Raw genomic sequence first — 22,273 nt, 5'->3', positions numbered from 1 at the left:
CAAAGACGAAAACGGACTGTTGCTTCCCTACTGCAGAGTCATATAGGCAGACAATTAATTTTACCGAATGTTGTTTTCACATTATTCTGGGTTAAATCCAATGAGCGGACTACACTGTGATAGTCCCTGTTATGCGCTGAACAATTTCTTTAGCTTTTGAAGGTAAATGCAACCGTGAAAACCATGCATCATCTCAGACAAGATAATTTGGAACCGGAGTTTACATCAGCTTGGGATTCCCATCTCTGGTTGGTCTAAGCGTATGACTAATAACAATAGTAACTGAAACAGGCCAGTGAGAAGAGGGGCACATCGAGCCATCAATTTATCTGTATCGATCCATTGCGTCATCGCCATCACCTGTTCGCTTATCGCTTCAATATTTGCACATCGTTCCATTTTGTTATCGCCATCGCTCCGTCTTTATATTGGGCAATTGAGCGATAAGCAGTTGTCCCTAACAGGATTCCATAAATTCTGTGACAAGATAGGAAACACATTCTCTTTGAATGCTTTTTAGTTTTAAAAAAATATGATTGGGGTCAGTATTACCCTGTCTTAATCGAAATGTGCGCATCAGCCGTGAGGGAGCCAATGCCATGAATGTGAAAAGACACCGAGGCACTTCTGAGAACAACTGAATTCAAACACTACCACAAGTCTTATAAGGAAAATGTGCTAAATAAATTTGATCTTGCATGACACTCGTGCCGTACCGTGTTTCACAGTTGATCTGAAACGTGGTTGGGATAAATTATTCCCAGATCTTGAGAAAGATAACACTAGATTTAAGTTTACTCAAAGTGTTATTATCACAACCGGTCTCAGTCGTAGATTACAGATATGTTTAAATTTGACTGACGAACGCAAGTATTTCTGGAATCTGACTTGCTTACACACATGTACACACATGTATTGCAATATCCAATCAGGTTTACACACATTTATGGCAATATCCAATCGGGCTTACACACAGTTATGGCAAAATGCCAGTTGGGCTTACAAATGCCAGTTAAGTCTACACATATCTATGGCAATATGACAGTTGGGTTTAAAAACATGTAAGACAATATGCCAGTTGGGTTGACACACATGTATGGTAATATGCTAGTTGGGTATACATACATGTACATCAATATGGTAGTTGGGCTTACACATAAGACAACATGCCAATTGGGCTTACACACTTGTATGACAATATACTAGTTGGGCTTACAAACATGTATGACAATATGCCAGTTGGGTTTACACATATTTATGGCACTATGCAAGTTGGGTTTACAAATGTGTATAACAATATGTTGCGCTTACACCAACATATATGACAAAATGTCAGTTGGTCCACCACACGTACACGGCAATATGTCAGTTCTGTTTACACACATGTAAGACAATATGCCAGTTGGGGTTACACATATGTATGCGATATGCCAATTGGGTTTACACTTATGTATGACAATATGATTCTTGGGCTTACGTACATGTAAAAAAATATGCCAGTTGGGCTTAAACATACATATATGGCACTGAGCCAGTTGGTCTTGCAATGAAGCCTATGTTGCCTATGAGCCAATATACAAACTGCACATTGCAGGATAATATATTATTTTAAAGTAATTTAATGAACTTTCTTTTAATAGAACGTGCCAAATAAAGGACTAATAGCACGAAATTCGAGTAAAATATCACTACACCCCACCCCACCCGTTCTGCCCGTGCTTTATCACACCGGATGCTAGGTATACTTTCTTTCCCTGAGCGTTACGTTTTCTTGCTCTGTCTCCTTACATGCTTCTCCAATGCGTCACCGTTTTATAGACGGTGTATCTAGTTAAAAATAAGCAAATATTCTCAAGTGATGAATCTTTTGTAATATAACACTCTTATAACACACTTTTATGACACTCTGATAACAGACCGCTCCGGTGGCCTAGTGGTTAGAGCGTTCGCCTCGAATGCAGGAGGTCGCGGATTTGAACCCTGGCCGAGTCATACCAAAGACTTATAAAATGGTACTAGCAGCTACCTCGTTTGGCGATCATCATTAAGAGGTTAGTGGTAGGACTGGTCGGCCTGATGTCAGGATAATGTGACTGGGTGGGACATCATGCTACATGTCTGCGGCATGATGCCCAAATGCTAGACATCACTATAAACTGCTACACTGCTGACATCGTGGCGATATGACTGGAAAATTGTTAAAGCTACGTTAAAAATCAAAATCACTCACACACTCATAACATACGCACAGTGTAAGAGTGCGCGTTAATATGAAAGAAAATACTTTTTCCGTGGCTTCGTTATATATTTACAAAATAAGCAAAATAATGGTTATCATAAATCTTATGTCTGAATATGGCAAATATATGGTTGCGTGTTCGTGAGTGCGTGTTCAATTTCTATGAGTTATGTGAACAAGTGAAACCACTTCTGCACCCAGAGCTTAAATGGCGAATACGTGATTTTCTTTTTGTTGTCTACAGCTTTAGCATGCTGATCAGCGCCACGTTTCATCCACTTTGCAGGTGGCATGTTTTGTGGTTTCCAATGATATAACGACGTGCTGTTTGTGTTTCTTTTTTCACACTCATGCACCGGTCGTGCACCAATAATCACTATGAATAATTTAATTTTCTCATGGTGAAAACTCTATAATTACTTTCTATACACTAATGTACTCGACGATTTTCCTGATTTTTATTCCCATTATTTCAATGTTCACAGGAGAAACATGCTGAATAAAAAATTTAACATTTTTACATTTTGGATTGTCGAGATTAACATCGTTGTTTTATTTTCTAAGCATCCCAGATGTTTTGTTTTTCAATTTGCACTTTGAGTCATGTTCACTTCAGAAAAATTTCTATATTGGGTAGAGTCATAATTACCTCATCACAAAAATGACTGAATACAATATTATCCACATATGAGTCAAGCGTCTATTTTTTCTTCGCCTTTTCCATCCATTTGTCATTATTTGATGACCTACTTAAAATAGCTCCCGTTTTAAGTGCTCCAAATTTGTTGCTCTTGGTTGAAATAATTTATGAATATCTTGTCGATAAAAATGACACTTAATACGAAGACTAACCCGACGGAGAATACATGGTAATTCAAATAATTTGGCAATCGGAACGTCATCTGCTATTTCTGCAAGACAAAACTACGCCTCGGATGTATATCGGCGCAGTAATTTACATAAAAATCATACTTTTTTTCACTGGAAATGTCTTCGCAATAAAACGAAACGGTAATCTCTTCGATACATCTCTGCTGTTTCTACGATTGGATTGACTGAGAAGTTGCGAACGAAACCATAGTTCGATGCATTTGCAACTCCTCAATCAGTCATTGCTTCGTAAATAGTGATGGTAGTCCGAATGGCAGCTTTTGACCTACATTCGAGGTATGATCCATAGAATTGACCCCGAAGTTCCTGTTTTACCTAGCTCTCTCTCTCTCTCTCTCTCTCTCTCTCAGAAATATTGGTAGCTAAAATGACAATTGCACCGGTTCTACATAGGAAGTCTCGCTATCTCTCATGGAGACATTTTGGTAGCTGACACTGCCAGAGTACCGGTTTTACCAAAGAATTTGCTCTCTCTTTCTCTCTGTCTCTGTCTCAAACAACCTTCAGTGGCCTGGAACATTGTTCAAGTTCTGACGCTTTAACGATGAATGCGACATTAAAACACCCAAACAAATGCAAGAAAAAATATAGCAGTAATATCTCACATGTTTTCGAGTCATCTCTTGCATTACAGAGTTAAAAATTGCAAAGTGTATTGATACCTATACCTGCAACGACATTCTACCAGCACTTACGTATCTCTGTGGATTTTCCATATATCATCGTTATCTCTACAAGACATTAACTTTTTTCACCCATACAAATTTATCTTATGATGTATAGGACAGATCGACATAAATTTTGTGCAGAAATAGATAATTATTTTAATTAGATCGGCAACGTGCCAGTGAAAAATGACATGATTTTATCAATATATCTTTCGTCTCGAATTTCGGGATGTTTTCGCGGTTAAAAGCCAGTATGACCTCGTTTAGTTATTAGTTACCGATGACCGCGACAAAAACTGCTCTCAATCTCTAAATTTTAGTAGAAAAATTAATTAATTGTAATTTTCATGTCTTAGTTTGGTCAAGGGATGTTCATTTTCAGTTTTGTAATTTAGCAACTATTTTACTTGTAGACCCTTCAGAGCAAAGCGACTTGTAATTATATTGACAATAACGACTACTCCAGTTTCATTTTAAATACTTTATAACTGTCTTTTATAAAAACTATGATTTAGTGTTCCTTTTTTAATCACATTTTCTCGCTTTAATCTTCAGGTTGAAATATACCCACATTGAAAAACTCATATCGTGCTAAACTTGTATCACAAAACAAAATACAAGTTAAATATCTTAGTTATACTTCGATTAACGAGTGTACTAGCTAATGCTTCGACAAACAAGTATACAATATCAAGTAACAGTTGATAATTCGAGACAATGACACATATACATTTCTTGAACTAAAGTTATATGTCTTTAAATAAAACAATTCAGATTTATTGGACGAGTACAAGACGAACTCGAAACCATATACGCAAAAGGAAATATGAAAGTTTATGAACTGGTCAGTGTAGACGCGTCATTGTTTATACATATATCTAGATCTCCAAATTAATGAGTATCTACCGTATGTACTTGCTTATAAGTCGATTCCAACTGCAGACTGCACAGACTCAAGATTTGCCGTCACATAATGCGCCGGCAGATCTGGGTATGTACGGTTTGTTAGGTGTAATCAGTAGAACAAACATAGATCCTGGTGTGCAGGCACATAATGCTACGGCAGATCAAAACCTTTGTTGTTTGCAGTATGAATCGATTTATAAGTGATTACATACGGAACTTGACATCAAATGCAGTGAGATAAAAGGCAATTAAAATCTCGTGTGGTATGTAGATCATTATATTTCATATGACATTTAATATCTCCCAATGTCCACTATGTTTTTTTTATATATTTAAAAAACAAAAAACAAAATGACTCCAATTTATTTATCTCCAGATTCATTCAAACTCTGGCCATTCGAAAATCTTGAAGCATGCAACTGTTGGAATAAATGAAACAAATGAGATTTTTCCTTCTGTTAATTGTTTAAATATTTTCAGGTAAAAGCTGTTGAATATTTATTTTAGTAAGCGTTTGATCTTTATATATAAAGTTTGGATTAATAATATCCATGACAACTAAACAGTATACTAAATCATTTAACATAACTGTAGAAAAGTAGAATTGAGTAAACCTGTATCTATTTCGTGCGCACAAGGAGAAATAAGTCGTTATGAGGGTGGTATTGAAATTGGAATAATGTAAAGAACTGGAACGATACGTATTCGACGTCCGACTGGTCCGCATATTACGGACGATGAGCAGTGGTTTGCTTATTTTCAATCGTTCATATGTTGTCAGAATATATAGGAAAGGTACATCATGTATGCTTACATCAATGGAGCACGTTAGATTATTATATAAATAAGCCTATATTAAGAAATCACTTTTTTTAAACAGCCTTTTTTCTTACGTCTCAAAAGCGACTGCTGAAAATACGGTTGAATATATATTATAAGTTAAGGACACAACGTACAGTAGGTCAGAAGCATCTGTGTTAGTGTAATGCAAATAAAACATGGAAAGACCAATAAAAATCGACTAGCGACACATCGCATGCTAAAGATCTATCAGCTTGCTTGCGAGGCATTCGGTTTGGGCTTTGATAAAGGGACGTCATACATCAAGTTGACACATTGAAAGACTCACTGTAGAGGTAATGAACTCATCATACACCGCTATGGGAGGCAGCACGTGACAAATAACGCCGTTTTATTGCCTCTTTGATTAAATCGGGCCTAATTATCAGATCAAATTGAATATTAATGAGCACTTCCTGTCCACTGCCCGACACTCAGTACATTTTTTTAACCTTGTACTATTATTTTGGCGATATTCATATGGGATGTTGTCCCTACTATATCTAAATGTCTGTGTCTCTGTCTGTCTGTCTCTCTATATAACTTACAAACTGCATACACAAATACGGAATATTGGTATATTGACAGACTTGGTTTGGTTTTGTGAGGTTTAAGGCAAATGGTCAGCACATGACAAACTATACATGGCAGCTAGTATTTTTGGTTAAGGAAAAACATGGTAAGAACCAACGACCAACAGGAAGCTTCTGACAAGCTTTCTCACATACCCAGGTTGGTTGAACGGAGACTCGAACTCGAGAAAACAGGTGAGATGTGTGAGTAATCTGTAAAAGTGAGCGACTTAGGCCACTTGGCTACCTCAGGCCTTAAGACCACTCTGCCACCCATTTTAGGCCACTTGGCTATCAAAGGCCTTAATGCCACTTGGCTACCCGAGGTATTAAGACCACTCTGCCACCCAGAACCGCGTATACTTACAAAGAAGGATAATCTGCTAAATCCAAGGATTTTCTTCAGTTCCAATAGGTCGTACGTTTGACTTGTGGATATCTGGAAGTAAATAATGTTGAAACAAAGAAAAAAACCTGACAATTTGGTTTTCATATTTAATAGCATTCAGATAAATAGTTATTGGTTTAGAGAAGTGTTTCACCTTTAAACCCGTGCGACATATTACGTATGGTCAGCTATACCCAGCATTAAGCTATCTATCCTCTCCGAGTCTGTTGTTGTTCTTCTTTTTGTTGTTCCTGTTGTTGTATTAACAGGCTTAAAGCATACATGCTTATTTTAAACCTCGGTCTCTTAGGCTGCTTAAAGTAGTTCCAAACGATCCCCTTGTCGATAGATGTAATGAATCTTGTACATATAATCCCATTCGCGCAAACTCCTAGAGCTTTATGCGAAACGAGAGTATTTTTGAATGTGTCAGTCTAACTCAGTCATTAAAGAGCCTCGTTGAAACGATATTAACTGTAATACCTGCTTAACCTGGTGAAATTTACATTGACATAATTATTGTAAAATATAATACTTCAATATTTCCCGACTTATTTCATAATATCGTCTCAGTTGTGACCTTTGCCCCTGCAGTTGAATTCAGTTAAATACATTCCTTATGCAATGATTTGATATTTTATGGAAAAGGTCAATTGATCTCGATTCGTGGATTTAAAACAAAATACGTGTAATTTGAAAGACTGAGTGATTCTTTGAATATAGTTATGAATTATTGCGTTTTAAATAAACGATTCATTTTCTGTACTTGACAGAAAAGAGCAAGAAAGAATCCAACAAATCAGATTTAACGCTTCATTATCAATGGGCAGCTATTACGTTCACTGATTTGCGAACTTTTCCCCCACTTTTTCCTTTTTATGCGGGTGTTTGTAAAGGACTTTTAATGTTTTGTATCACATACACTTTGTCCCTTTCATCGTGTGACCATTAATGAAATCAACGAATCTGAACGGCAAAGAACTCAAGAGGGACTAAAAAATGAAACCAGTCACCGCATTACTGTTACGTATTCCATATTTACATTTTGTAAACTGTCGTATGACGTGTTCCATACATTTACTTCTAACTTTGTATCGTGCTCTTTGAACAATTTCTGTCCAGATCAAGAATGAGTAACGATCGTGCTGCAACCAGTCGAGCGGCAACTGATACAGACCGAACATATAGAACAGAGAGCATGTGATACATAGCTAATTATTGCCGTGACCACTTCTTCAGCGACATTTTCACAGCCTTTTAATTTCGCACCTTTTACAGCTGGATATTATTATGTTTGAACTTTTGATGAAAATTTCAAGAATGCTGTTTTTACGGAATTAACCTGACTGTAATTAACTCACTAAGATGCCACAACGTACATATTTAAAAGAAATTAACGCAACACACAGTTAATATAGTATTACTGCGTCTGAGGTTATATGTTATTTTGATTTAAGCAAATTGTTATCGCCTTTTTGATCTACAAGGCTGAACTTTCTTTTATAGGGACATAATCTTTAAATTGATCGTCGAATTAGTATTTTTTCTTCAGTACAGGTATACATACTTTCCTCAGTGAAACCAAGAGTCGCTGACCTTCTTTCAAGTTGACTGGTACACGATCCAACAAAATGAAAAGTTTAACGTGGATAAGGGCTACCTTATTTTATTTTAAGCAAACATATGGATTTTTAAACATGTCTCTTGATAGATTTTTAGAAAGACAACGAGCTTTATTTAAAGTTTTACGTCGCCAACCAGTTCTTTATAGACGTTTCTGCTTTCCATTGTTGCATCAATTAGCATCATTTAGTTTTTAGGAAGAATAAAAGCCAAATAGAAAAACTTGACGAAAAACCAAAATACTAAGTTCGTGAGAATACGTTTTACCGTGATTTGCACAAAGAGAGCAAAACATTAAATCCTATAAATATTTCACAATGTGTTTTCTCGCTTCCATTTGGAACTACAAACGTGTGTAATACTTTCAAGGTAGTTTTATTTGCTTTCTATTGATTTTCGCAGAATTGAAGATTATGATCTATTCCGAAACTTAAAGTTGCGAAATCTTATGCCGTGAAAAAGTCTGGCATCGGTAAACAGCAAAATTTAGAAACCGCTGGTGACAGTAGGTTTGCAGTAGTTCACAATTCGCATGATAAGTGTTCCTCTGTTAAGACGAGAACAATACAGTGCTAGGGATAACTTCGTCGCAAACCAGGGAGATAATCAATTTTTCTCTTTCCACCGTACTTGCGATAGTTCTTCCTTTTCATGATTATGCATAAAAAATAATCAACGAGCCAGTAATATAAACTAATATATACATCAACGAAACTGATCTTTTATCGGTTGAAAGAAAACTTCTGATTGGCACACGCAGTCAGACAAAAGTCAATCTGGGTCAGCTATCCGAGAAAATGTACTGTGGCTCACAGTGATTGGCTAAACAGATTGATGAATATTTATAATAAACTAAACAATCTTAATGCAGGTAGCCATGGCTGAAAAGAGCGTAGCGAATTTTCGCACATGGCTTGCGACGATGTAGGAACAAAGGATTTACAACTGCTGCGTCACTTGCTTCAGGATCCTACTTTGTTGACGTTTGATTAAGCACTTGATGCCATGCTTGACAGTAGTTTGCTGTGAAGTCTGGTATCCTCCTCTGTGTGCTCCTTCCGGCTTATGTAACTGTGCAAACGCAAATTTGACAATTTTGAAATTTACTGAAGCGAAATGTCCAAATACTAGTAATGCAGTCGTTAAACTGGCTATGATATTGCACAATCACAATATAATTTGTATATCCAACCAGCCGCCTGTGGCTTAAAATTCATAAAGTTCATAAAAATTTATGTCAACTAACCCCCCGTGTATGATCTATAATATTAATGATACTCAGCAACCGGGATCAGTGAGCGTACAATTTACATCGCGTCTGAATAATTTGTAAAAATGTTAAAAAAGTAAACATTTCAGAAGAATGTCTGAGATTACTAAAATGTTAATTATTTAACTTGGGTAACTGCCCATGTATACAAGCCATCATCAAGGGAGCAAGGGAAAATACTGCAAGGTTATAAATCAGGTCATTCAAGTAAAGGTTACATAAATCCTACTTTTTGCTGTCATAATTCAAGAAAATAACTTTTGCTGCTTCAACAAGCGTATATTGGCTGATGACAACGGTAATTTTGTTCAAAGATTGTAGGATCATGATCAGTTGAATTAACAAACAAACAAACAAACAAACAAACTGACAAACCAGTGATCAAATAATGTAAATCAATTATTCAAATCACATAAAGACGTCAATATAAAGAACTGATCATTAAAGGATGAGCGTAATACCGTTTTCCACGGCCTGGAATAAATTCAGAGATTTATTTGGGACGTAACTATCCCGCAACCCTCAATCCCCCCTCCTGAACCCCCCCCCCCCCCCCGCATAAGTTGGTAAACGTGTTACTGGTTGAGTACATTTCTTTTTCTTTTATACTTTTGTAAAAGTTCAAATTTAACAAAGGTGGAAAGGACTTCTTAAACGTGGAACCAGTTGTAAAAGTCTCATTTTTTATATTTATAATATATTTATTATTCATTGAATATTTGGATAATAATGATTGTTGCACCCAGTATAAACAATACAATGTTGTTATCATAATTAATAAGTACTAAAAATCTATTACAAAAATAATATGATATATAATCCCATATGCAAATACATTATGTTTGCATGAGATGTACTAGGCTAGATTTAACAAATAGGTCATATATGATTTATGTGGTTCATATTTCATGATTTTAAGGACGATCAAATTTGACAAGGCGAGTCACGTGATAATCACGAGGGTGCTAATTTCTTTTTTTTTTTTTTACCACAACAAAGAAATGAAATGCAATGATGCCCTGTCAAGGATGTATTTAGTTTTGTACTAGATCAGTTTGAAACGTTGTTTTCTTTCACTGATATGTACTGTCGTTCATGCTGTTATAAACATGTCAACGCAGGCAGACAACGTGGTAATACATTTCTGTATTTTGTCATAAATCGGTGTGTGCTGTCTGCAGTTATGACGTATGATCCAAGAAATTAAAATCGACTACATTGAGACAGCTGTGTATATATTGTCGGCTTCCGTCATAAGATCACCTTTATTCAATCGAATTTCATTGAATTTTGACCATATTTCCAGAAAGGAAGTGAAAACAGTACTCAATATAAATTCAGTGAGCAAAATATTTACAAATATTAAAGATTTCAGTTAAAAAATAAAATAAAATGATATAAAAATGAAATAATATTTTGAAGGCACCTTTAAACACATGATTTAGCAGTTGAAAGTGAGCTTTAAGAAAATAAATGTTTGGAATGGGTTCTTGTTACTAGAGCAAAAAATAACCTTTAAGGAAGGCAACGGGTCGCCTCTTTGGGCCACAATGGAATATTCAGAACTTCTGGTAACAGATTCTTCAATCGAGAACTAAGTCCATGTTCTGATATGATGTATGCGATGTATGCATCTGTAAGGTTATGAAAAGATCTTGAATCTTTTCGATTGAATCACTGACTGCAAATCGAAACAAAAGGTCCAAGTGGACCTGATATAGCTCACTTGGGTAATTGACATATTTTACCAAAAAGATACACCTTTGAATTTTTGGTAGGCAAAAGTTATGGGTCTTTTATGTGCCTCTTTCATTACATGATAGCATTTTCATCTTGGTTCATAGGGCCATACAATACATGCAAAAGCGTGAAATTACTTAATTTCATATATTTCATCTGAAACAAACACCTATTTAAGATCTTTTATTTTATATCGTATCTCTACTCAGTGGTTGTTTTTCTATCAGCATATTTATTTTTCTTTTACTTTATTTCCATGGTTATTCAATGTAGAAACTACAACATCACACACACATACAGTGTCATGTATAGTATATTTAATTTTTATTGTTTGACCTTTGCCCGTGATCGAGGGAAGAATCTTAGCGCACCTTATTTTTGTGATTAAAAAAAGTTTATTTAGTTGTGCTTAATATAGTTGGAGAGGAATCTTTTATATGAATTATTCATTTGATTACAAAGTATTTATTGACATTTTGAACTAAAACACTACTCTGGGATTAATTTGAATCACTCAACGACACTACAGATCATATTATTCTGATACAGCAAGAGTATTGGTAAATCAGCACATTCAAGATGATTGGAATTCATTCTATACTTTTGGACACACACACACACACACACACACACAGTATGGTCAGTTCAAAAACTCGTATTTAAAATGCTTAAATACTAACATACTTCAATACAAACAACTATTAGTCATGTAAATAGGTTAAATTATGAATTATAATAGTCATACCAATATCATACCATCTTAAAGCGTGCTTTATACGGGTTTGTAGTGATGACTTTACTACTTTCCTTGTATGAATCAAATGGACCCCTCTTCTGCAAAAGTGTGCTAACTTTATTTGCCTATTTCCTTATATCATCAGGTAAAAGAAACGGCAATCCTTAAAAACAACAACAGAAAAGAATGAATTTAGCTTTAAGGAAAATTATTAAATTTTATGTACCGAAGCCTCTGAGAATAAATGGTCAAAGATGTGTGTGTGTGTGATTTGGATTTTTAACGTAGCTTTAACAATATTTCAGTCATATCGCTACGATGTCTAAAGTGTGGTAGTTTATAGCGATGTCTAGCACTGGGACATCATGTCGCAGACATGTAGCGTGATGTCCCAGCCAGTCACATTATCCTGACACCAGGCCGACCAGTCCTAACACTAACCTCGTAATGCTGAGCGCCAAGCGAGTAAGCTGTTAGTACCATTTCTTAAAGTCTTTGGTAATGACTTGGCCAGGTTTTAAACCGGGGATCGAACCCACGACCTCCGGCATCCGAGACAGACGCTCTAACCACTAGGCCACCGGAGCTGTGGTCAAAGATGTACATTTGTTTGAAAATTACACCTTATAAAAACAACCACGGCATATTACGTATGTAACTGAACAAGGTATCACCTACATATTTGATAATTAAAAGTAATAAATTAATAACAGTAAGCATGCTTATATTTTTCAGTGCCACCCCACCGCCACTGTGTGTTCCATTAACACCTTGCAATTAAGTCATAACATGTAATAAATGTATATAATTCTACAAAAGGCAATACTTTAATGCAGTTCGGAAATGACCTGTTATATAATGATGCCAAAAATATAAGGGATCACTTTCTGGCTGCAACTTTTATAGTACAGTTCGCTAGTAAATGGCCAAAGGTCACTTTTAGTTCTTCATGAGGTATCACTGATAACGTCAATTAGTTTTGAAATAAAATATATAGACAAGTATTTTCTTAATGGAAAAATCGTATTAAAATATGCAGCTTAATTGTACATAATTTGCATAGGATGACACAACGAGGTAAAACGGGAACCTCGAATTACGTCACATTTCGATTTTCGACTATTCCAGTTCACTGACAGAACATTATGTTACAACTATTTAGTGTAAAGCAGGCGTGTCCAACCCGCGGTCAGCGAGCTGCATGCGTCAGCCCGCAGCCATGCAGGCAGTCCTTTTGAAAATATGCATTTTAATTAATACGCATAATTAGTGATACGGAACTGTTCTTGCTCATGTGGCCCATGGTCTGAAGAATTTTATGTGTTGGCCCCCGGCCAAAGAAGGTTGGACGCCCCTGGCGTAAAATGAGGCGGATTTTAGTTGTGTTTTTTTATATAGGCATAGTTTTAAAATACAAATTTTACCAAACCTAGATTTCGTACACGTCAGTTTTCAATTGCTTTATTTTCTCTAGTTGTATCGTAACATGCATACAATTTTACCAACAAGCATAATAATGCTTTTAGTCAATTTGTTAAGCTTAAGGCAGATTTCAGCTGGATACATTTTTCTGTTCAAGTTCTACAAACGGTAGATCCAATTTCAGTCCTTTATTGTGACACACTGAATAAATTTGTTTTCTCCAACGCAAAGAATGACAGAGAAAAAGTAAATTTTTCTATTTTAATTTGCCACATATTGGACCGAAGTGTTCTTGTTTAGGACACTCTCTCTCTCCTCTCTCTACCCCTCTTCCTCCCTCTCTCTCTCTTCCCTTATTCCCCTCTCTTCTCCCTCTCTTTCTTCTCCATCTCTCTCTCTCCCCCTCTCTCTCTCTCTCTTTTTCATGGCAGCAACTGTTAATACCACCAAGGCAAACTGGAAGTAATAAAAGTGTAAGACAGTTGCAGCTAATGTTGCAAAGTCCATAATTTGTTCCAAACCCAAACGGCTCCTTTTAAGAACATGCTCGGATCCCTAGGAAAAGAGACACTACTCAAAGAATATCCAAAAGAAACAAAAACGAAATTCCTCTAGAAGTCTTGTTGGAAGTATGCCATTCGAATGTCACTCTTTAAATCTCTTATAAATCTCTTGTCATCTGTTGTGGCTCTTCCATTGGTAAACAAAATTGGCATGAGTATATTTTCTTACATAAAGAGGTATAATATGAATTATTACACCTTGCCAATGCATAACCGTAAGCTTAGTGACAACGAAATTCTGTGTCGAATCTTAGAACGAGAGAAATGTTAGCAGAGGTTCACTGTCAGTTTTGAATACATGCGTAGTCCTGTGCCAACACCGTCTAACTCAATTGAACCGAGAAAGTCAAGATCTGCCAAGAAAGAAAGTCATGCCTTAGCCGTTAAAGATTATTTTCACAACTGAGCATATTACAAGGCGACTTCCAGACAATTTGGAACGACGGCTTACACGTACGCGGTCAAATTTAAAGATTTCAGGTCAAGTTTCAGCAGAGAAAGCGATTGTTATCATTTTAACTTATTTGATTCAATGTTAGAGGAATAGAAATGACAGTGTCAAGCTAAAGATCGTTTGAGGCTGTCGACATCCCAGGACAGTTTGAAATCTGTATAGGTCGAAGTTAGAACACCTAAAGAAATTGCTTCTTTCAAACTCTTGCATTAAACTTAAAGAGGTTCGAGAATCTAAAAAAGACGCTTTTGATATTACCAATGGAAAATCTACTATTCACATGACGCACGTTTCACCTCTAACAGGTAGCGGACGACGCAAATATTTATTGGTGGATCATCTTTGAGGAACCAAACAAGGAAAACAATGTATCGTCCATATACCGGTTATACATGGCCCATGCCATCGTGGTGGCTCAGACTTGTGCAACGAATAATAGTGCTGGAAACTAACATAGAAGAGCATTAGACAATTCCAAGCAAGACAAGCAATAATTCTTTTTGGATAATGGCGGATATGTTCAAAGAGACAGTGCGGGGAGTTCTTGAAAGGCAAAAACTTCAAGACGTGCTGGCACATCGTAATACATTGAAATTGTACTCTCAAGTCGATCGTGTTTCGATGACAGGATGTCCCAGGTGGAAACAAAAAAAAATTTAACATTTATCATCAAGATCACTTCGATGGTGCTACAAGCATCGCAGTATCTCTATGATATGGATAATATTGCGATCAATATGACCATGAAATTTAGAACAGCATATTCAATGCCTAGAGAGATGTCGTGGATTTTGTACCTCCAGATCTTGCATTGTTTAATGGCATAAACGAATTGGATAATCTACTTGCAAGAGGACATTCATCAGTCAAACTTGTTAAGAGCGATATAGCATGAAACAATTCAAACGGCATAAGTTCTTCTGAATTATTGACAGTTTGTTCCAGTTGTGGACATCATGTTCGGACAAATAAGAAGTTTAACTTTTATGCAGGAAAGAAAAGCTGTTATTGTGTGACCAATTCGTTGAGTTAATCATCAATGTAACATTAACATATATGACAACCAAATGGAGGAGATATCAAATGCCTCAAAGACAAGAGAGAAAAAAGGATGATCGTGTGGATTTTATCTTTTTACTTTTGAATTTTACTCAAGAGACTGGAAATCACATTCCTAATTTTGTGTGGCATTTAAAAACCTTTATTTCATCACTGCCGGAATTGTTGTGCGATTCTAAGAGGACGTGAAAAGATGATTCTTTCTAGTTAAGCTGAATGCACTTTAGACCTCATCGACGACACTTGGAAGCGATGAGGAGGCACATCATTACATGGACTGTCATTGATACACTACAGTCATTGCTCACAATTTCTCGGGATATGACACAGTTTCTTTTGAAATATTATTCAGAACAAAGAACCGAATTACCAACAGTCACAACGAATGGATCTAAACTCATTTAGGTTCAAGTGGGAATAGTATACTTTAAGGATGCCATGAGTTTTGTAGCCATGCTGTAGTCAGAATGCCTAAAAGGTTTGGAATGACAAATGGATAAAGGTTGTTTTCCACACTTGTTTTGTACCAAAGCCAACCAACACGTCAAGCTCCCACATTAACAAGATGTTCAAGACTACGATCCCAAAGGTATGTGAACAGAACAACGAGAAGCATTCTACGCCTGATGGCAAATCCACTCTTCAGACCCCTTAGATTTTCAATGAGATTTATTGAAATATTGTTCATCAGATGTGGACATATTACGACATTGTCGCGGAACATTTGAATGCTTATTTATGGATCACGGAGGTATCGACTCCTTGAAGAAAACACTCTCATTACCAATGCATGTGAATTCGTATACTGAGAAAAAATAAATCGTGTCCGAAAACTACTAGCCATCATACTACAGCAGTCCATTTAAGCTGCCGGCCGTCGATATTCAGCCAAACTTTGCGTTGTTTACATTACTTGTGTGAAAATCAAGACAATAAATAACACGCTCCAACAACAGTGGAGAAAAAGATTGGATCTTAATCTTTCGCGGTCTCAGATTTGGGAAACCCGCAGATCGTCTGCGAATTTCAGGGACGTTTATTTCATGTACATCCTACGTGTTTTCCTCAACGAGACATAAACAACCGTTTTTCAAGGGTCCATATATCCAAGGATATCCAGTGATAGAAATGTGGGAACATGACTACAATCAAAGTTTCAAAACAGATCCATAATTCCGAGGCGTCGACGAACAGCACCATGTTGTGAACATCGAACCTTTGAATTCATGAGACTGTTTGTAGGACGAACCAATGTTACACGTTAGCTGTACAAAGTAGACGAATCTCAAGAACAAATCAGATACATCGATATGTGTTCGATGTTGATTCTTGGATCACTATGTGTAGATGTGTTCGATTCACTACTGATTATTCTGAACTTTTGACAAAACTCGTCGATGTAGAATACATTCGCCAATACTAAGGTTTGATCAGATATTAAATGTCACAGTGCCACTGACGAACTTGTAACATCGAGTCTTACCTCATCATTGACACAGAAAATTGACGTTTCCTTTATGTCGTAAGTGAGCCAAAACGTTTATCAAAACCAGTCCTGATGCCAGTGGAGGCGAGAGGGTTTGATACAATGTTCTTTAAAGGCTACTATACTTTTCTAGAGATACCTTTTTGTCAAGTGCCAACCTCCCTCCTCACCTTACCCAATATAACATTCGCGAAGAATCATTAGACTAAGGTGAAGTTGAAGTACTATGGAGATAAAAAAAACAACTTAAAAAGATCACGAAGACGGCTTACTCCAGGCACCAAGGGTCAATTACCCTCTTCCATCACCCATCACGCCGCCACTGCTTGTTACAGCGAGGACTAAACGCGTTTTGACGAGAATGTAGGTGAGTTTCGAATTGTTTCATGCTTTCAACCGTGGATGCCAACTAATAAAAGTGCACGCAATTTGACACTTTCCTACCACAGAATAATCCCAACAGGTCGTAGACTCCTCCAGTCCAGGGATTTTTCTGAAACAGATAAGCTAGTGGTTATCCATCTTGCTGTCACACGAATGCAAATATATTGCCAATCCTTATAAGGCATCATGTTGGAAAAAGTCGAACAGAAACAATGAAGATGATCGTTTGCTAAATTTATGTTTAATTTTTTTTTGTGGGGGAAAAATGGCTCAACTTTCGATATTCGCAAAGACCGAATACTTATAGAATCATGTCGATAATTTCAACTCATCGACGATAAAAGAAAACTTACGAACACGTGAACATCGTACGTGAAGCTTTGATCTCAAAAGTTTCAGCGTTTGCAAGACCCAATAGGTTTTGCAATGTCATAATGGATGCTTACGTGACAGCCAACGCCAGCTTAAAATTTTACTCTGTCTTGGAATCGTTAGGAGATCTAGTCCATTACTTTGACACCGACCGTTGCACGCACATCGGTCAACCAAGAGGCTATGACCATCACATTTAAGATGTTTAGGAACATGGACATCCCGAATAGACTATACTGAGTATACTTAGTGATGGACTTAAAATGACGGCTACCAGTAACGATACAATCAAAGACAACTTAACGCCAATCGTAAAGAAAAAGGGATGTTCATCAACTATCGTTTCTGTCAAGTGGTGAATTTTCACTTGAAGGAAGCGTTAAAGTAAGGTCAAGATCAAGCATTTCGTGTTAAGACGGTGATATCTCAAAACTGTACGTTCCTTCAATCATCAAATCGTTAGTCGACCTTTAGGGAAAGCATGCAAGATCTTCTGCATTAAAACAAGTGCGTCTTCCTGATCATAACATGTTATGGTACTGGCACCCTTCTCCAGTAAAAAGGAAGACATTTCTAAGGCAGAAAAAATTCATTGCGAGTATTAATGTTAACAGAGAAAGATAAATTTAACACAGAAATATGTGATAAACCTCACCAAATATTAAACTAAGTTGAGTGCGATGATGTGTCATGGGACCAGAGCGATGATATAGGACCTTGCCGTTCCACTTTAGAAACCTGTGCTGTCCGTGTGGATGAAATGCATTGACGGACACACGGACAGCACTGGGAAGAACGTTATCAGACGTTTGATCGCACACAAATCACTTTGTTCGATCGTCCTCCTCAACGTATCGTGCGATGTTGAAAAGACTGGCAGTCCTTATACATGTGAGCCGGGCGTTGTACAAAAGAAACGAATAATACTTTCGGTCGTGGTGGTTATTTAGCGTCAACGATACAAGACAAAAGGAAAAGAGGAAAAAAATCTACAACGAAACAGAACACATACTTCATATACGATACTAAAACAGAACAGACCAAATACTACAAACGCAACAAATATGATACACAAACCGCACGCCGGTATTTCAATATAGAGCAACGTGATAATTTAAAAAATGACAACTTACCAGACACGAAGACCCTACAAATTTAGATATACTAGAATTGTATTAGTTATTTCTAGTAGCAAACAAGACTTTGAAATTGGTAAAGGCAATATGTCAATATAAATTTAAACAATGACAGTAGCCCGTAACTGATTTGGACTCCGTGATTTCTGTGCCACGCGTAATACGTGGGTCAAACCGTGCTGCTAGTCGGAGAAAAAAAGAACTGTAACTGTACCGATTAGAGAAACTAATGAGTTAACACAAAATGACTAAAGATACCAAATGAGTCAAGAATGCATGAAATATTCAACTTACAGTATCAAGAATACTTCCTTCAGAAAATATTTAATCTTAACACAGAACACAACACTAAACAAATTTGTAAGAGTTCTATACACACAATAGTTCATGTCCATTAACTGCGAAGATAATGAGTCCTCACGAGAAACAATACGAAAAATATCTTCACTTCCTTTTTCTGTTCGGTTTGAAAAACTCAAATCAGGAAAAGCGTTAACTTTCACTTAATAACTTGCATTCTTCAGTCTCCACTGGAAGCGGTACTTCGGTCTGATTTAATTGTTGAACCGCCATCTTCTGTCCTGTCGTGACTGCATGGTGGGCGCTATTTTTAGCCAGGCTTTGTACAGAAAAGGCGAACACAACACCCTCCTCGGTCGTGGGGTTTATTTCGCGCCAACGATACAAGGAAAAAGAAAAAGAGGTGAAAAAAAACACCCTACAACGAAACAAAATCAATACTTCATATACGATACTAAAACGGAACATAACAAATAATACAAACGAGACAAATATGATACACAACCCGCACGCCGGTGTTTCAATATAGAGCAACATGATAATATAAAAAATGACAACTTACCAGACACGAAGACCCTAAAATTTAGATACTACAATTCTCTAGAGTTGCATTCGTCATAATAGGCGTAGAAACAATGGAAAAGGTGTTTTTCGTCCAGAGACAATACGACGAGCGCCTAGGGCATTTATTAAGTGCATGGCGCTCGACGTTATCGTCCCCTTCATGCGCTTCGTGCACTGATCGATCATTCACTCACGCGCTCACTCATGACAAACACGCACCTGGGTCACATACATCTTCCTCGCATAGAAGAAGGGATTGTATCCGACTTGAGGAGAGGACGAATAAGTGATCAAACATTGGTTTACGCGACAATTACATCACTGTATTGTTAATATTATTTACATTACCCAAAGCGCATCTCAGTGTAAATGTTCGTCATGTGGTGTTGTTTAAATGTTTAAAAGATAAATGTATATTTTTATTTACGGCCAAACAGTTGGGAAGAAATTCACTAAATTATGCTTATGATGATACCATACAATTGCCAAATAAATATTTACTGGTGGGTTTAAAACCTTCGAATCCTCATTATTTGATCTTTCTACGGACTTGTTTCATGATTATTGTCAACAAGGAGGTACAGTCATTTACTCACCACTTTCTCGACCTCCCATAAAAACTTGAAAAACATCATTTACCACTTTTCTTTCTGACAGTTTTCAACATAACTTCCTTTCAATCTCATCCTCTTGCACTGTATGACACAAGCCGCGAAACAAATGCACAGTTGTGTTGACGTTTGCTAGAAGATAGTCACAAAGAAGTGTTACCATGGTTTCCTTTAACAGAACCTCAGTTTCTGCAATGTGTCATTGATATACTGCATCTAAGAAAACGTGTTTCTTTTTGTTTGAAAAACAAAGTTGCTTTGGCGCAAATGGGTGATCGATATGAATACCAAAAAGCCAAAAATCGTTTGAAAAGCGTTTGGAAGTGGGTCAGTAAGTGCTGTAGTTATTCATCCACTTTTAAGACGGGATCATAGTGCCAAAGCTAAAAAAAGTAAAAGACAGGCCAAAAAGAAGAAAGGGGCAGCAAGTTCACACTCTAAGAAGATGCTGAAAACTCGAATGAAGATAAGTCCTTGATGAAAGAGAGGTATTGCTCTTAGAACGCGCACACGCTCCCGTAAACCTCGCTCTGCAGCTGTCTCCTCTACTTCCCATATGTTAAGAATAATACCAGCTAAAGCTAATTTAAAACCAGTGTTTTCCCATCAAAGAGTACAACAAAGTCCACACCATCGTCAAAGGAAACCTTCTAAAAAGGAAATAAAGGGTCTGTCTCCTCGACTCGTTAAGCATTGGGATGTTCGTCAATACTTACTAAATAAAATATTTAGAGGCAAACGGAAATCATTCAAGAAGCACCTAAAGAAATTATTGGTACAATGTGTGAATGTTGTTCGAGCGTTTTTAAAGGGACGGTTCCTTTCACTAGGGCGGAGAAAAAGTGACTAAGACATATTACTACGTTCTTCGACAAGCATTTCTACCAATGCTGAAAAGACCGTTGGTGAAAATGATTGCTCCTTTGTTAGGATCGATTGCATTGCTGAACCTCTTTTAGAAGGAGTGATTTGATGAAGAAAAATATTTTAAAAAAACACTTTCCAGTTAGGGCATCATACTTATACCATTGGATCTCATGTAAGGAGGAAAAATGTGTCTTGTCTTTACAAACGACGTAGAGTACTCATCGTTTGTTTGAAAGAATACCACATTAACTGTTAATCATAATCATATCGAGATGTCACATTTACAACAAGCTACAATCGTTGATGGGTTAAACATCATTGTCAGAAACGGAAAAATCGCAACGCTACGGATAATGATCGTAAAGACTAAAATTGTTTGATCAGAAAGTTTTAGACGAGACAATTCTGAGAGAAAGAAAAAGTAGCAGCAACACCCAAGACGACGATAGATGCAGCCACTGGGATGTTAAAGAAAGGAGAAGACGTCGAAGAAGAGTTTCAGACTCAACCAGCTAAAATACTCAAGTTCACACCTACATTAAAAATGTATTGGACCACACTTTTAATCTTCAGAAAATCGCCAGCGGAAAGCTAAAAAAAACGAAGTGAATAAAGAAGCCAGTCATCAAACACATTAAGTGCATCGAAATATTTTTTAAAAATTCCACAGCAAGAAAAGAGCAAGCGCAGCTGGTTAACTTATTGGGCAGCAGCAGCAGTAACAACATGGATACACTTTTAACCAAAGTTACTCTAGTTCTGCTAATGCGACTGGCTACGGAGAGATTAATAACTTTGTCGTACAGGCACAACCGAATTGAAAAATGAAGTCTGCAAGATATACGACAACGGCTACAAAAACAATCGACGTACACGTTACACAAACTCATTCGAGGAATATTTTCCACAATAGAAACTAAAGTAGCTGGAAACAATCATCAATGGTAAGCAGATTTAGTAGATGTCTCATTTAGCGTCGTGCAATTGAGGTTAAACATATTTGTTTTCTGTCTTCCATATGTTTTCGAAATCAGCTTAGGTAGATCGTGTCACTTATACAATAAGCTCACTGTTAATGCTTTAACCTGTATCATGAAACAAAGAATCCTTCTTGGAAAGCGGCAATACTAAAATGCGAAAAGTAGAAATAAGTGCTAAAAGAACTATTATTTTTTTATATAA

The 22,273-nt window shown here is 36.8% G+C and overlaps 1 long non-coding RNA gene across 1 annotated transcript in view; it reads right to left on the bottom strand.

Annotated features, from left to right (window-relative positions):
- LOC149802666 (uncharacterized) overlaps window positions 1–19,720 on the bottom strand; it is a 53,942-nt gene extending 34,222 nt beyond the window's left edge. The window contains exons 1-2 of the long non-coding RNA XR_016419929.1: window positions 19,612–19,720; window positions 6,484–6,555 (exon numbers count right to left, since the gene is read on the bottom strand). This is a non-coding gene — a long non-coding RNA (uncharacterized LOC149802666). The remainder of the gene's footprint in view (window positions 1–6,483; window positions 6,556–19,611) is intronic.
- Between the last annotated feature and the right edge of the window lie 2,553 nt (window positions 19,721–22,273).

This window comes from Sinohyriopsis cumingii, chromosome 3 (assembly GCF_028554795.1).
Source record: "Sinohyriopsis cumingii isolate HCF-2022 chromosome 3, ASM2855479v2, whole genome shotgun sequence".
Taxonomy (NCBI): Eukaryota; Metazoa; Mollusca; class Bivalvia; order Unionida; family Unionidae; genus Sinohyriopsis; species Sinohyriopsis cumingii.
This window is presented reverse-complemented; position numbering and strand designations above follow the sequence as displayed.